Source organism: Bos indicus, chromosome 3, assembly GCF_029378745.1.
Source record: "Bos indicus isolate NIAB-ARS_2022 breed Sahiwal x Tharparkar chromosome 3, NIAB-ARS_B.indTharparkar_mat_pri_1.0, whole genome shotgun sequence".
Lineage (NCBI taxonomy): Eukaryota > Metazoa > Chordata > Mammalia > Artiodactyla > Bovidae > Bos > Bos indicus.
The window spans coordinates 13,108,206-13,118,799 of record NC_091762.1 but is presented as its reverse complement, the minus strand read 5'-3'; positions in this window follow the sequence as shown (position 1 = coordinate 13,118,799).

Genomic DNA, 10,594 nt, shown 5'->3' with positions numbered 1-10,594 from the left:
AAACAGTTGGTGGCTGAAAGTGGAATTGCTCCTCAGGGGAACAATGAGATGGTAGATGCGGGTGGGAGACGTGCAATGAGAGGTCCTGCCCTCTGGCTCAGAGGAGACACCTGAAGCAGAGATGCTGCTTCTTCTTGGTCTTGTGGGAGTTCCTTCCTCTCATACAATGTGTGTTGTGGATTTCAGTATCCCTATTCTCAAGTCAGCTTCCCTTTCCATTATTATTCATGAATATTCAAGAATTATGTGATGCTGAAATCCCCAATATACAAATGTAAAATTAAAGTCTATTGATGTTAAATACTCTCCCTAGTTGTAAGTGATGTAGGCATAATATCAGGGAGGGTATAATAATTTCACTCATTTTATTTATTTTTTCTTTTTTTTTTTTACTTTGTATGCTTTTTCTTCACTTAAATCGAAACATTCACATGTGACTAGAGGTCAGCATACTGGGCATTGCAGTCTTAAAACACACACGATTAGGGTGCATCACTCTCTGAGAGGAATGTCCCTTTGATGAAGTATCCTAACAAGGTCAAGAAATGGTGTGTGTTTTAATTTCACTCATTTTAATTCTTTCTCTCTATCATTCTAGACACCCAAACAGTTACTATCATCTGTTGTGTTACCCTTCCTAAATCTTCCTCTACTTGCTCTTCTTCTCTTATTCCCATCTTCCACCTGCAGCTGCAACACTTTTACATTTCCACCAGCAATATAAGAGAATTTCTTCACTTCATCTCAATCTCTCGTTATTTATTTATTTATTTTAGCCATCCTAGTGCTGATGAAGTGGAAACTGCTTGTGGTCCTGAATTGCTTTTCTTAAACTGTTCATGTTGAACTAATAATTTGTATGCCTTATTTGAAGAAATTTCTTTCTCTCAATTTCATTCTCCCTTTTTCTATGCATTGGCCCTACCTCTCCATTGAGTCTGCTTTTGTGTCTGGTCACAATGCTGACTTTATATTGTTAAATCCAGTGGTCAATTTTCAGTCCTTATTTCTCATAAGTTCTCAGCCACAGTGGACCTATACTTCTTGAAACACTATTTTCACTTTGCAGTCACCATTATTTTCTACCTACTGGATGGTTGCTCTGAAGTTTCCTTTATCAGTATCATTCCAACCTCTAAATTTTTGAATTGCCAACGTTCATAGCCATGACCTCGCTTCACTGTCTACACTCATTTCTTTTTGGTGCTCTGGCCATGCAGTAATCCTGTGACCTTCTGTGGCAAAAAGGACTAGAGATGCAATCCGTCCCTGGACTCCATAGTGTGAATATGCAACTGTTTACTTGACATCTCCATGTGCATGTATAATAGGTATCTCCATCTTGACATGTTTAAACTCAAATTCCCCAAACATTCTTCCTATAGAGTTTCTCATCCTTCCAAATGTCATCTCAATCTTTCCATTTTTTTTTTTCTGGTGATAAAACCTTGGTTTATCCTTGACTTCATTCTTCTTTTTCATTTTCATTTCTTTTTCACTCTCTATTAGAAAATATATTTCAGCATTCTATATATATTTGAATACTTATTTTTGTGTATCTATATGAAAAAAAATATGTTTATAACAAAATGCCTCTCACCACCTCCTTGGTCCAGTTGGGTCATGGTTTCTCACTTAGATTATCACAGTTGCCTCAGAGTCTCTCACTTTTGTACTTAATCCTTTAATATCTATTTTCACAATATCACCCAGATGAATCTTTTCAAAACCTAAGTTGCATCACATTACTCGTGAGCTCGGAACTACCCCATTAGCTCCCTTTATCTGGAAGGTCCTATATCATTTGACCTCATCTTCCTTACTCCTCTCCTTCCTTAATGTACTCTAGGATATTGGGCTTCCTGCTATTCCTCCAATACTCTGTGCATGCTCCTTCCTCTCTAGAATTCTTTCCCTCCAGGTATCCACATGTCTCATTTCCTGACCTACTTCAGGCCTTTGTTCAGATGTTAACTTCTCAGTAAGACCCCTAACCACCCTGTATCAAACTGCAAACTCTTTCTGGTGGTCTCCTTCCTCCTTAATGCTCTATTTTTCTCCGTAGTACTTTCACAAGGCTGTGTGACAGGGTACAGTTATTCTGGGCTGTTGTTTAAAGACAGTTGGTATTGAGGCCTCAAAGAATAAACTGCAATCCTATCGTGCAAATACCATTATTATTTCCAGAAAATGGCACATAGCTAATAGGTGGCAGAGCTGGAGTTGAAATCTAAGTGTTGGATTCTAAAGCTCTTGAACTCCATATAGTCAACAATCCTTGCCTCCCTAGCATAAATCTCTCTTGATTGTACTGTATGATTTTTTTTGTGTGTGCATTGTCAGATTCAGTTTGCTAGTATTTTGTTAAGGATTTTTGTGACTGTGTCTCTAACACTGACTTGTAATTTTTTTTGTGTGTGATATCTTTGTCTGGCCTTGTGTTCTTCTCTCTACAAGTTTTTGGAAGAGTTTGAGAAGGATATGTGTTAATTTTTCTCTAAATGTCTGAGAGAATTCATCTGTGAAGCCATCTGATTCAGGACTTTTGTTTGTTGAAAGATATTTAACTAAAATTTAATTTCATTACTTGTGATTGGTCTATTTATATTATTAATTCTTCTTGATTTTATCTTTGAAAACTGTACCTTTCCAAGAATTTACCCATTTCTTCCCAATAGTCCATTTTGTAGGTCCTCACTGGGTCAGACCCAACTCCTCCAGGGCAGCCTAAGGAGAAAACTCCTGTGGAGAATCCAAATGCAGAGGTGGAGTTAAAACCACAGTTGAAATCCAGGGGCAGTGTGGATAAGGGAGAGAATAGAAAACCTTCTCACCAGCTGTACAAGTTACAGATTAAATCCACATGACCAACTAGGTAGACTCTGTGTCTATGGAATATATAAAAGGACAATGCGAGGCCCCACAAAAGAAAAAGCAGTAGCTCTGGCAGATATGCACTTTGGAGGCAAGAATACGTAACAGTATGACCACATTACAGTCTGAGCTGTCCCCATAGCAGGTCCAGAGAGCAGCCCAGTATAGGAGGGCATCCTAGGGACACAGAGATGGACTGTGATCACAGCAAGGGAAAGGACACTGGCAGATGATATCTGAGAAAAACATCTATTATTATTCTTATATTTTGATTTGTTCTGCAGTTGGTTCTGGATTTTTCTTCTTCCTCTGTTGCTGTGGTTGTTGATTTGATTGTTACTATTAGCATATTTAAGCTTTTGAGAACTGTTTTTAAATAGCACTTTTTATTTCCTTCATATACTTCTACATCTATGTTGGCCTTTTGCAGTTCTTTGGGTTTTTTTTTTTAATATATAATTTTATTTTAAAAATCTTTTTCCTAATTTAAAAATTTCCCCTTGGTTTTGTTTTTTCTTATTGTTCTTTTCCCACTGTAGTTATTCATATATATATATATATCTTTTTTACATACTTCTATTTAACTTTGCTTTTCTATTTTCCTTCCTTGCTTTCTTTTTTTCAACATGTTTGTTAGTTTGTTTAGTTTTCTTTGCTTTATTCCTCAGTTGGCACTTTGTTTTGGTTTTGCTTTCTAGTTTGTGTTTTAGTCAGTTTTGTTTTTAATTGGTTTATATCATTTTTGGTTTTCTTTGTTTGCCAGGTCACTATCTTGTACTTTCTTTTCTTTGGATTGTTTTGGTATTCTTTGGGTGTGTGTATGTGTGTGTATGTTCCATTGTTTTTGTTTTTAATGTCTGACTTTGTATGTACCATTTATCTGGGGTTTGTCTTTTGCTTCTCATTTTGTGTGTGTGTGTGTGTGTGTGTGTGTGTTTTAACCCCCTTTAATGCCATAATAAATGACTTGTGCAATTTCAGTTTTCTAGCCAGAGATCAGTCCTGAGTTTTTGGAGCAGGAGCGCTGAATCCAGGACCCTGACTGCCACAGAACTCCAAACCCCAGAAAGTATTAAATAGTAAGAATTCCCATGAAGGCTTCCACCTGTATACAAGACCTAACATTGCCCAATTTCCAGCAGCACCCAGTACAGGAAGCCTCACTCAAACAACAAGCGAGACAGAAACATAAATCCAGTCATCAACAGAGAGGATTCCCATGGACACCCCCCAAAAAAACCACCTACACACAAAAAAATATGCCAAGGCTGTCTATTGTCATCCTGCTTATTTAATTTATATGCAAAGTGCATCATGAGAAATGCCAGTCTAGATGAAGCACAAGCTGGAACCAAGACTGCCAGGAGAAATATCAATAACTTCAGATATGAAGATAACACCACCCTTACGGCAGAAAGTGAAAAACTAAAGAGCCTCTTGAAAGAGCCTCAGTGAAAGAGGAGAGTGAAAACTCTGGCTTAAAACTCAACATTCAAAAAACAAAGATCATGGCATCTGTTTTGGGGCATCACTTCATGGCAAATAGTTGGGGAAACAATGCCAGACTTTATTTTCTTGGGCTCCAAAATCACTGCAGATGGTGACTGCAGCCATGAAATTAAAAGATGCTTGATCCTTGGAAGAAACTCTTTGATTAACCTAGACAACATATTAAAAATCAGAGACATTACTTTGCTGACAAAGGTCCATCTAGTCAAAGCTATGGTTTTTCTAGTAGTTATGTATGGATGTGAGACTTGGACCATAAATAAAACTGAGCACTGAAGAATTGATGCTTTTGAACTTTGGTGTTGGAGAAGACTCTTGAGAGTTTCTTGGACTGAAAGAAGATCCAATCAGTTAATCTTAAAGGAAATCAGTCCTGAATATTCATTGGAAGGACTGATGCTGAAGCTAAGGCTCCAGTACTTTGACCACCTGATGCAAAGAACTGACTCACTGGAAAAGACCCCGATGCTGGGAAAGATAGAAGGCAGGAGGAGAATGGGGAGACAGAGGATAAGATAGTTGAATGGCATCACTGACTTGATAGACATGAGTTTGAGCAAGCTCCAGGAGCTTGTGATGGACAGGGAAGCCTGGTGTGCTGCCGTCTGTGGGGTTGCAAAGAGTCAGACACAACTGAGAGACTGAATTGAACCAATAGAGCTATAGACTCAAGGGTTGGGTTTCCTCATGGCAGGAGTGCGACCCCACCCATCAGCAGATAATTGAATTAAAGTTTTACTCAGCAAGGTGCTGCCCACCAGACCAGTTCCTCCCATCAGGAACCTTACACAAGCCTCTTAACCTCATCCATCAGAGGGCAGGCAGAAAAAGCAAGAAGAGCCACAATCCCATAGTGACTAAAACAATCATTACAGAAAATTAATCAGTATGAAAAAGCAGAAAGTTATGTCCCAAATGAAGGGACAAGATAAATTCCCAGAAAAACAACTAAATGAAGCAGAGATAGGCAGCTTCCCAGAAAAATAATTCAGGATAATGATAGTGAATATAATTCAAGATCTTGGAAAAAGAATGGAGGCAAAGATTGAGAAGATACAAGAAATGTTTAGCAAATACCCAGAAGAACTAAAAAATAAGTAAACAGAGATGAATAATATGCTAGAAGGAATCCATAGCAGAATAATGAGGCAGAAGTACAATGGTATAAATGACCTGGACAGGATGGTGGAGATCACTGCCATAGAACAGAATACAGAAAAAAAGAAATGAAGAGACTCTGCGAGGCCTAAGGGACAGCATTAAATGCATGAGCATTTGTGTTAGAGGGGTGCCAGAAGGAGAAGAGTGAGAGAAAGGATCTAAGAAAATATTTGAAGAGATAATAGCTGAAAACTTCCCTAACATGAAAAGGAAATAGTCAACCAAGTCTAGGAAGCATAGAGAGTCCCAGGCAGGGTAAGACCAAGGAGGAACACACTGAGACACATAGTAATCAAAATGACAAAAATTAAAGACAGAGATAAAATATTAAGAGCAACTTGGGAAAAGCAGCAAATAACATACAAAGGAACTTCCATCAGGCTATCAGCTGATGTCTCAATAGAAACTAGAAGCCAAAAGGGAATGGCATGACACATTTAAGGGTGAAAGGAAAGAACCTACAATCATGAATACTCTGCTCAGCATGACTCTTCTTCATATTTGTTGGTGAAATCAAAAGCTTTCCAGAGAAGCAACAGTTAAGAGAATTTAGCACCACCAAACAAGCTTTACAACAATGCTAAAGGAATTTCTCTAGGCAAGAAGAAAGAAGGAAGAGACATACCTACAGAAAATAAACCCAAAGCAATCAAGAAAATGGTAATAGGATCATACATCTCAATTATTACCTTAAATGTAAATTGATTAAATGCACCAAACAAAAGACATAGACTGGCAGAGAGGATGAAGACATGTAAATGTATGCTCTTACCACATCACTCTGTTTGATCCCCCAAATTGTACATAATTATTTTATATTGTTAGGTTAATTGTTTCCATTATGGCTTGCAACTGTAATTGTCTGTTAATTTTTATCTAGCTATTGATTGTGAAAACTGATAAACATCTTTTACTATTGTGATTATGTAACTATTAGTTAATACCATCGTATCATGATTGGTCAACAGAAAAATAATAGAATTCTCTATCATCAAAGGGCTTCCCTGATAGCTCAGCTAGTAAAGAATCCGTTTGCAATTCAGGAGACCCTAATTTGATTCCTGGAACTGGAAGTTCCCCTGGGGAAGGGATAGGCTACCCACTCCAGTATTCTAGGGCTTCCCTGGTGGCTCAGACAATAAAGAATCCACCTGCAATGTGGGACACATGGGTTCAATCCCTGGGTTGAGAAGATCGCTTGGAGGAGAGCAAAGCAACCCACTTCAGTATTCTTGCCTGAAGAATCCCTATGGACAGAGGAACCAGGTGGGTTACATTCCATGGGTTCACAGAGTCAGATGCAACTGAGTGACTAAATACAGCACAGCACATATTATCAAAACTACCAATTAACAGAAAAACCCGTTATCACTTTTTTGAACCCAGATGCATATCAGAGTATCTTGGAATTTTTTTGAAAAATACAAATGCCTGGTATTCTTTTTTTTTTTTGCCAAAGCTTCAGATATGTTTCCAATGAACAGATATGTTTAAAAACAACTGGGCTATATGAGAATCTTTTACTTTTATCTAGTTTGTTTCATTTTTCCTAGTTCATATTCAGTACTCCCTTTTCATTTGGTTTATGTTTTCCAGTTTTTCCATCTCTTTTTTAAAAAAAATGTTCTGTCTCAAGCCTTCATCCAGCATAGTAGAAAAGCTTTGTATGTACATATATAAATAATATGTATTCTATATATTTAGAAAACATGAATTTTTGCATAACTAAAAAATTTATGACATTTTGATTCCATATGTTTGATTCAGTGTAAATAGAACATTAAATTTCTAAATTAAAAATAATATATGAAACAAGCAACAGATGTTTACTCTATAGCACAGAATTATAGTCAATATCTTATAATAATCTATAATGGAAAATAATTTCCAAAATAATATATGTGTATATGTATAACTGAATCACACACACAAAAAAAGAATTCTACTTTTTGAAATTTAGTAATGTTTATCTTGTTGCCAGGTTTTCTAAATGCCCTATGGACATTTAATAGCAATGTATGAAATACAAAATTTTAAATATATTTGCATAGGATATAAGATTAATAAAATTAATTAAATGTACATCTATTATATTAAAAAGAAAACTGCTTGTATGGTGTTAACTAAACTTATTGTTGTAATCATTTCATAATATATATGAGTATCAAATCATACTAAACACCTTAAACTTTCAATATGTTTCATGTCAACTGTATCTCAATAAAGCTGAAATTTTAATATAAAAAAGCAATAAGTAATATACAAGGGAAACCCCATACAATTAACAGCTGATCTTTGAGCAGAAACTCTGCAGACAAGTAGGGAATGGTAGGATATATTTAAAGTACTGAAAAGGAAAAAATGTACAACCAAGATTACTCTACCTGGCAAGAATCTCATTCAAAATTAATGGAGAAATCAAAACTATTCAGAAGGAAAAAGTTAAGAGTATTTAGCACCAAACTAGTTTTCTCAGGGCTTCTCTGATAACTCAGTTGTTAAAAACAAAAATCCGGAGGCAATCCAGGAGACATTGGTCAATTCCTGGGTCAGGAAGATCGCCTGGGGAAGGGAATGGCTACCCATTCCAGTATTATGGCCTGGGGAATTCCGTGGACTGAGAGAAGTCCATGGAGTGGCAAAGAATTGGACACGACTGAATGACTTTCACATTAAACTAGCTTTACAACAAATACTAAAGGGGCCTTTTATAGACAGGAAGCACAAGAGAAGCAAAAGACCTATCAAAACAAACAAAACAAGAAAATTCCAGTAGAAACATGTATATCAATAATTACTTTAAATGTAAATGGACTTAACACTCCAACCAAAAGACACAGACTGGCTGAATGGATTCAAAAACAAGACCCATGTATATGCTGTCTACAAGAGACCCTCTTCAGACTGAGAGACGCATACAGGCTGAAAGTGAGAAGATGGAGAAAGATGTTCCATTCAAATGGAAATCAAAACAAAGCTAGAGTAGAAATTCTCATATCAGACAAAATATACCTTAAAATATGAACATTAGAAGAGATAAGGAAGGACATTACACAATGATCAAAGTATCAATCCAAGAAGAAGCTATAACAATTGTAAATATTTATGCACCCATCATAGGAGTATCTCAATACAAATGCAAACACTAACAAACATAAAAGAAGAAACTGACAGTAACACAGTATTAGTAAACAACTTTCACTCCCCACTTACACCAATGGACAGGTCATCAAAATAGAAAATTAATAAGGAAATACAAGCCTTTAGTGACATATTAGACCAGATGATCTGCCTCTTGAGAAAACTGTACGCAAGTCAGGAAGCAACAGACCTGGACATGGAACAACAGACTGGTTCCAAATAGGAAAAGGAGTATGTCAAGGCTGTATACTGTCATCCTGCTTATTTAACTTATATGCAGAGTACATCATGAGAAACACTGAGCTGGAAGAAGCACAAGCTGGAATCAAGATTGCCAGGAGAAATATCAATAACCTCAGATATGCAGATGACACCACCCTTATGGCAGAAAGTGAAGAAGAACTACAGAGCCTCTTGATGAAAGTGAAAGAGGAGAGTGAAAAAGTTGGCTTAAAGCTCAACATTCAGAAAACTAAGATCATGGCATCTAGTCCCATCACTTCATGGCAAATAGATGGGGAAACACTGGAAACAGTGGCTGACTTTATTTTGGGGGGCTCCAAAATCACTGCAGATGGTGACTGCAGCCATGAAATTAAAAGATGCTTACTCCTTGGAAGGAAAGTTATGACCAACATAGACAGCATATTAAAAAGAAGAGACATTACTTTGTCAACAAAGGTTCATCTAGTCAAGGCTATGGTTTTTCCAGTAGTCATATATGGATGTGAGAGTTGGACTATAAAGAAAACTGAGCACAGAAGAATTGATGCTTTTGAACTGTGGTGTTGGGAAAGACTCTTGAGAGTCCCTTGACTGCAAGGAGATCCAACCAGTCCATCCTAAAGCAGATCAGTCCTGGATGTTCAGTGGAAGGACTGATGTTGAAGCTGAAACTCCAATACTTTGGCCACCTCATGCGAAGAGCTGACTCATTTGAAAAGACCCTGATGCTGGGAAAGATTGAAGGCAGGAGGAGAAGGGGATGACAGAAGATGAGATGGTTGGATGACATCAATGGACTCAACGGACATGAATTTGGGTACACTCCTGCAATTGGTGATGGACAGGGAGGCTTGGCATTCTGCAGTTCATGGGGTTGCAAAGAGTCGGACATGACTGAGTGACTGAACTGACTGACTGGCTGACCTAATTGTTATCTTCAGGACATTCCATCCAAATGCAGAAGAATACACTTTCTTCTCATGTGCACATGGAACATTCTCCAGGATAGACCACACTTGGAAAACAAATCAAGCCTCAGTAAATTTAAGGAAACTGAAATTATATCAAGCATCTTTTCTGACCACAATGCTATGAGACTAGGTATCAATTACAGGAAAAAAAAAAAATGTAAAAAACACAAGCACATGGAAATTAAATCAATTGTTTCTAAATAATGGACAGGTTACTGAAGAAATAAAAGGGAAAAAAAAATCTCTAGAAACAAATGTCAATGAAAACACAATGTTCCAAAATCTATGGGATGCAGCAAAAGCAGTTTTAAGAGGGAAGTTTGTAGCAATAAAATCCTACCTCAAGAAACAAGAAAAATGTAGAAAAGACAACCTAACTTTACATCTAAAACAACTGGAAGAAGAACCAAAACCCCCCAAAATTTTTAAAAGGAAAGAAATCACAAGGACCAGAGCAGATACAAATGAAAAAGAAATGAAGGAAATGATAGTAAAGATCAATGAAACTAAAATCTGTTTCTTTGAGAAGATAAGCAAAATTGACAAATCACTAGCCAGACTCATCAAGAAAAAAAAGAGAGAAAAATCAAATCAAAAAAATTAAGAATGAAAAAGGAGAGGTTATATTAGACAATGCATAAATACAAAGAGACTATTATGAGCAAAATATGGCAATAAAATGGACAACCTGGAAGAAATGTACAGATTCTTAG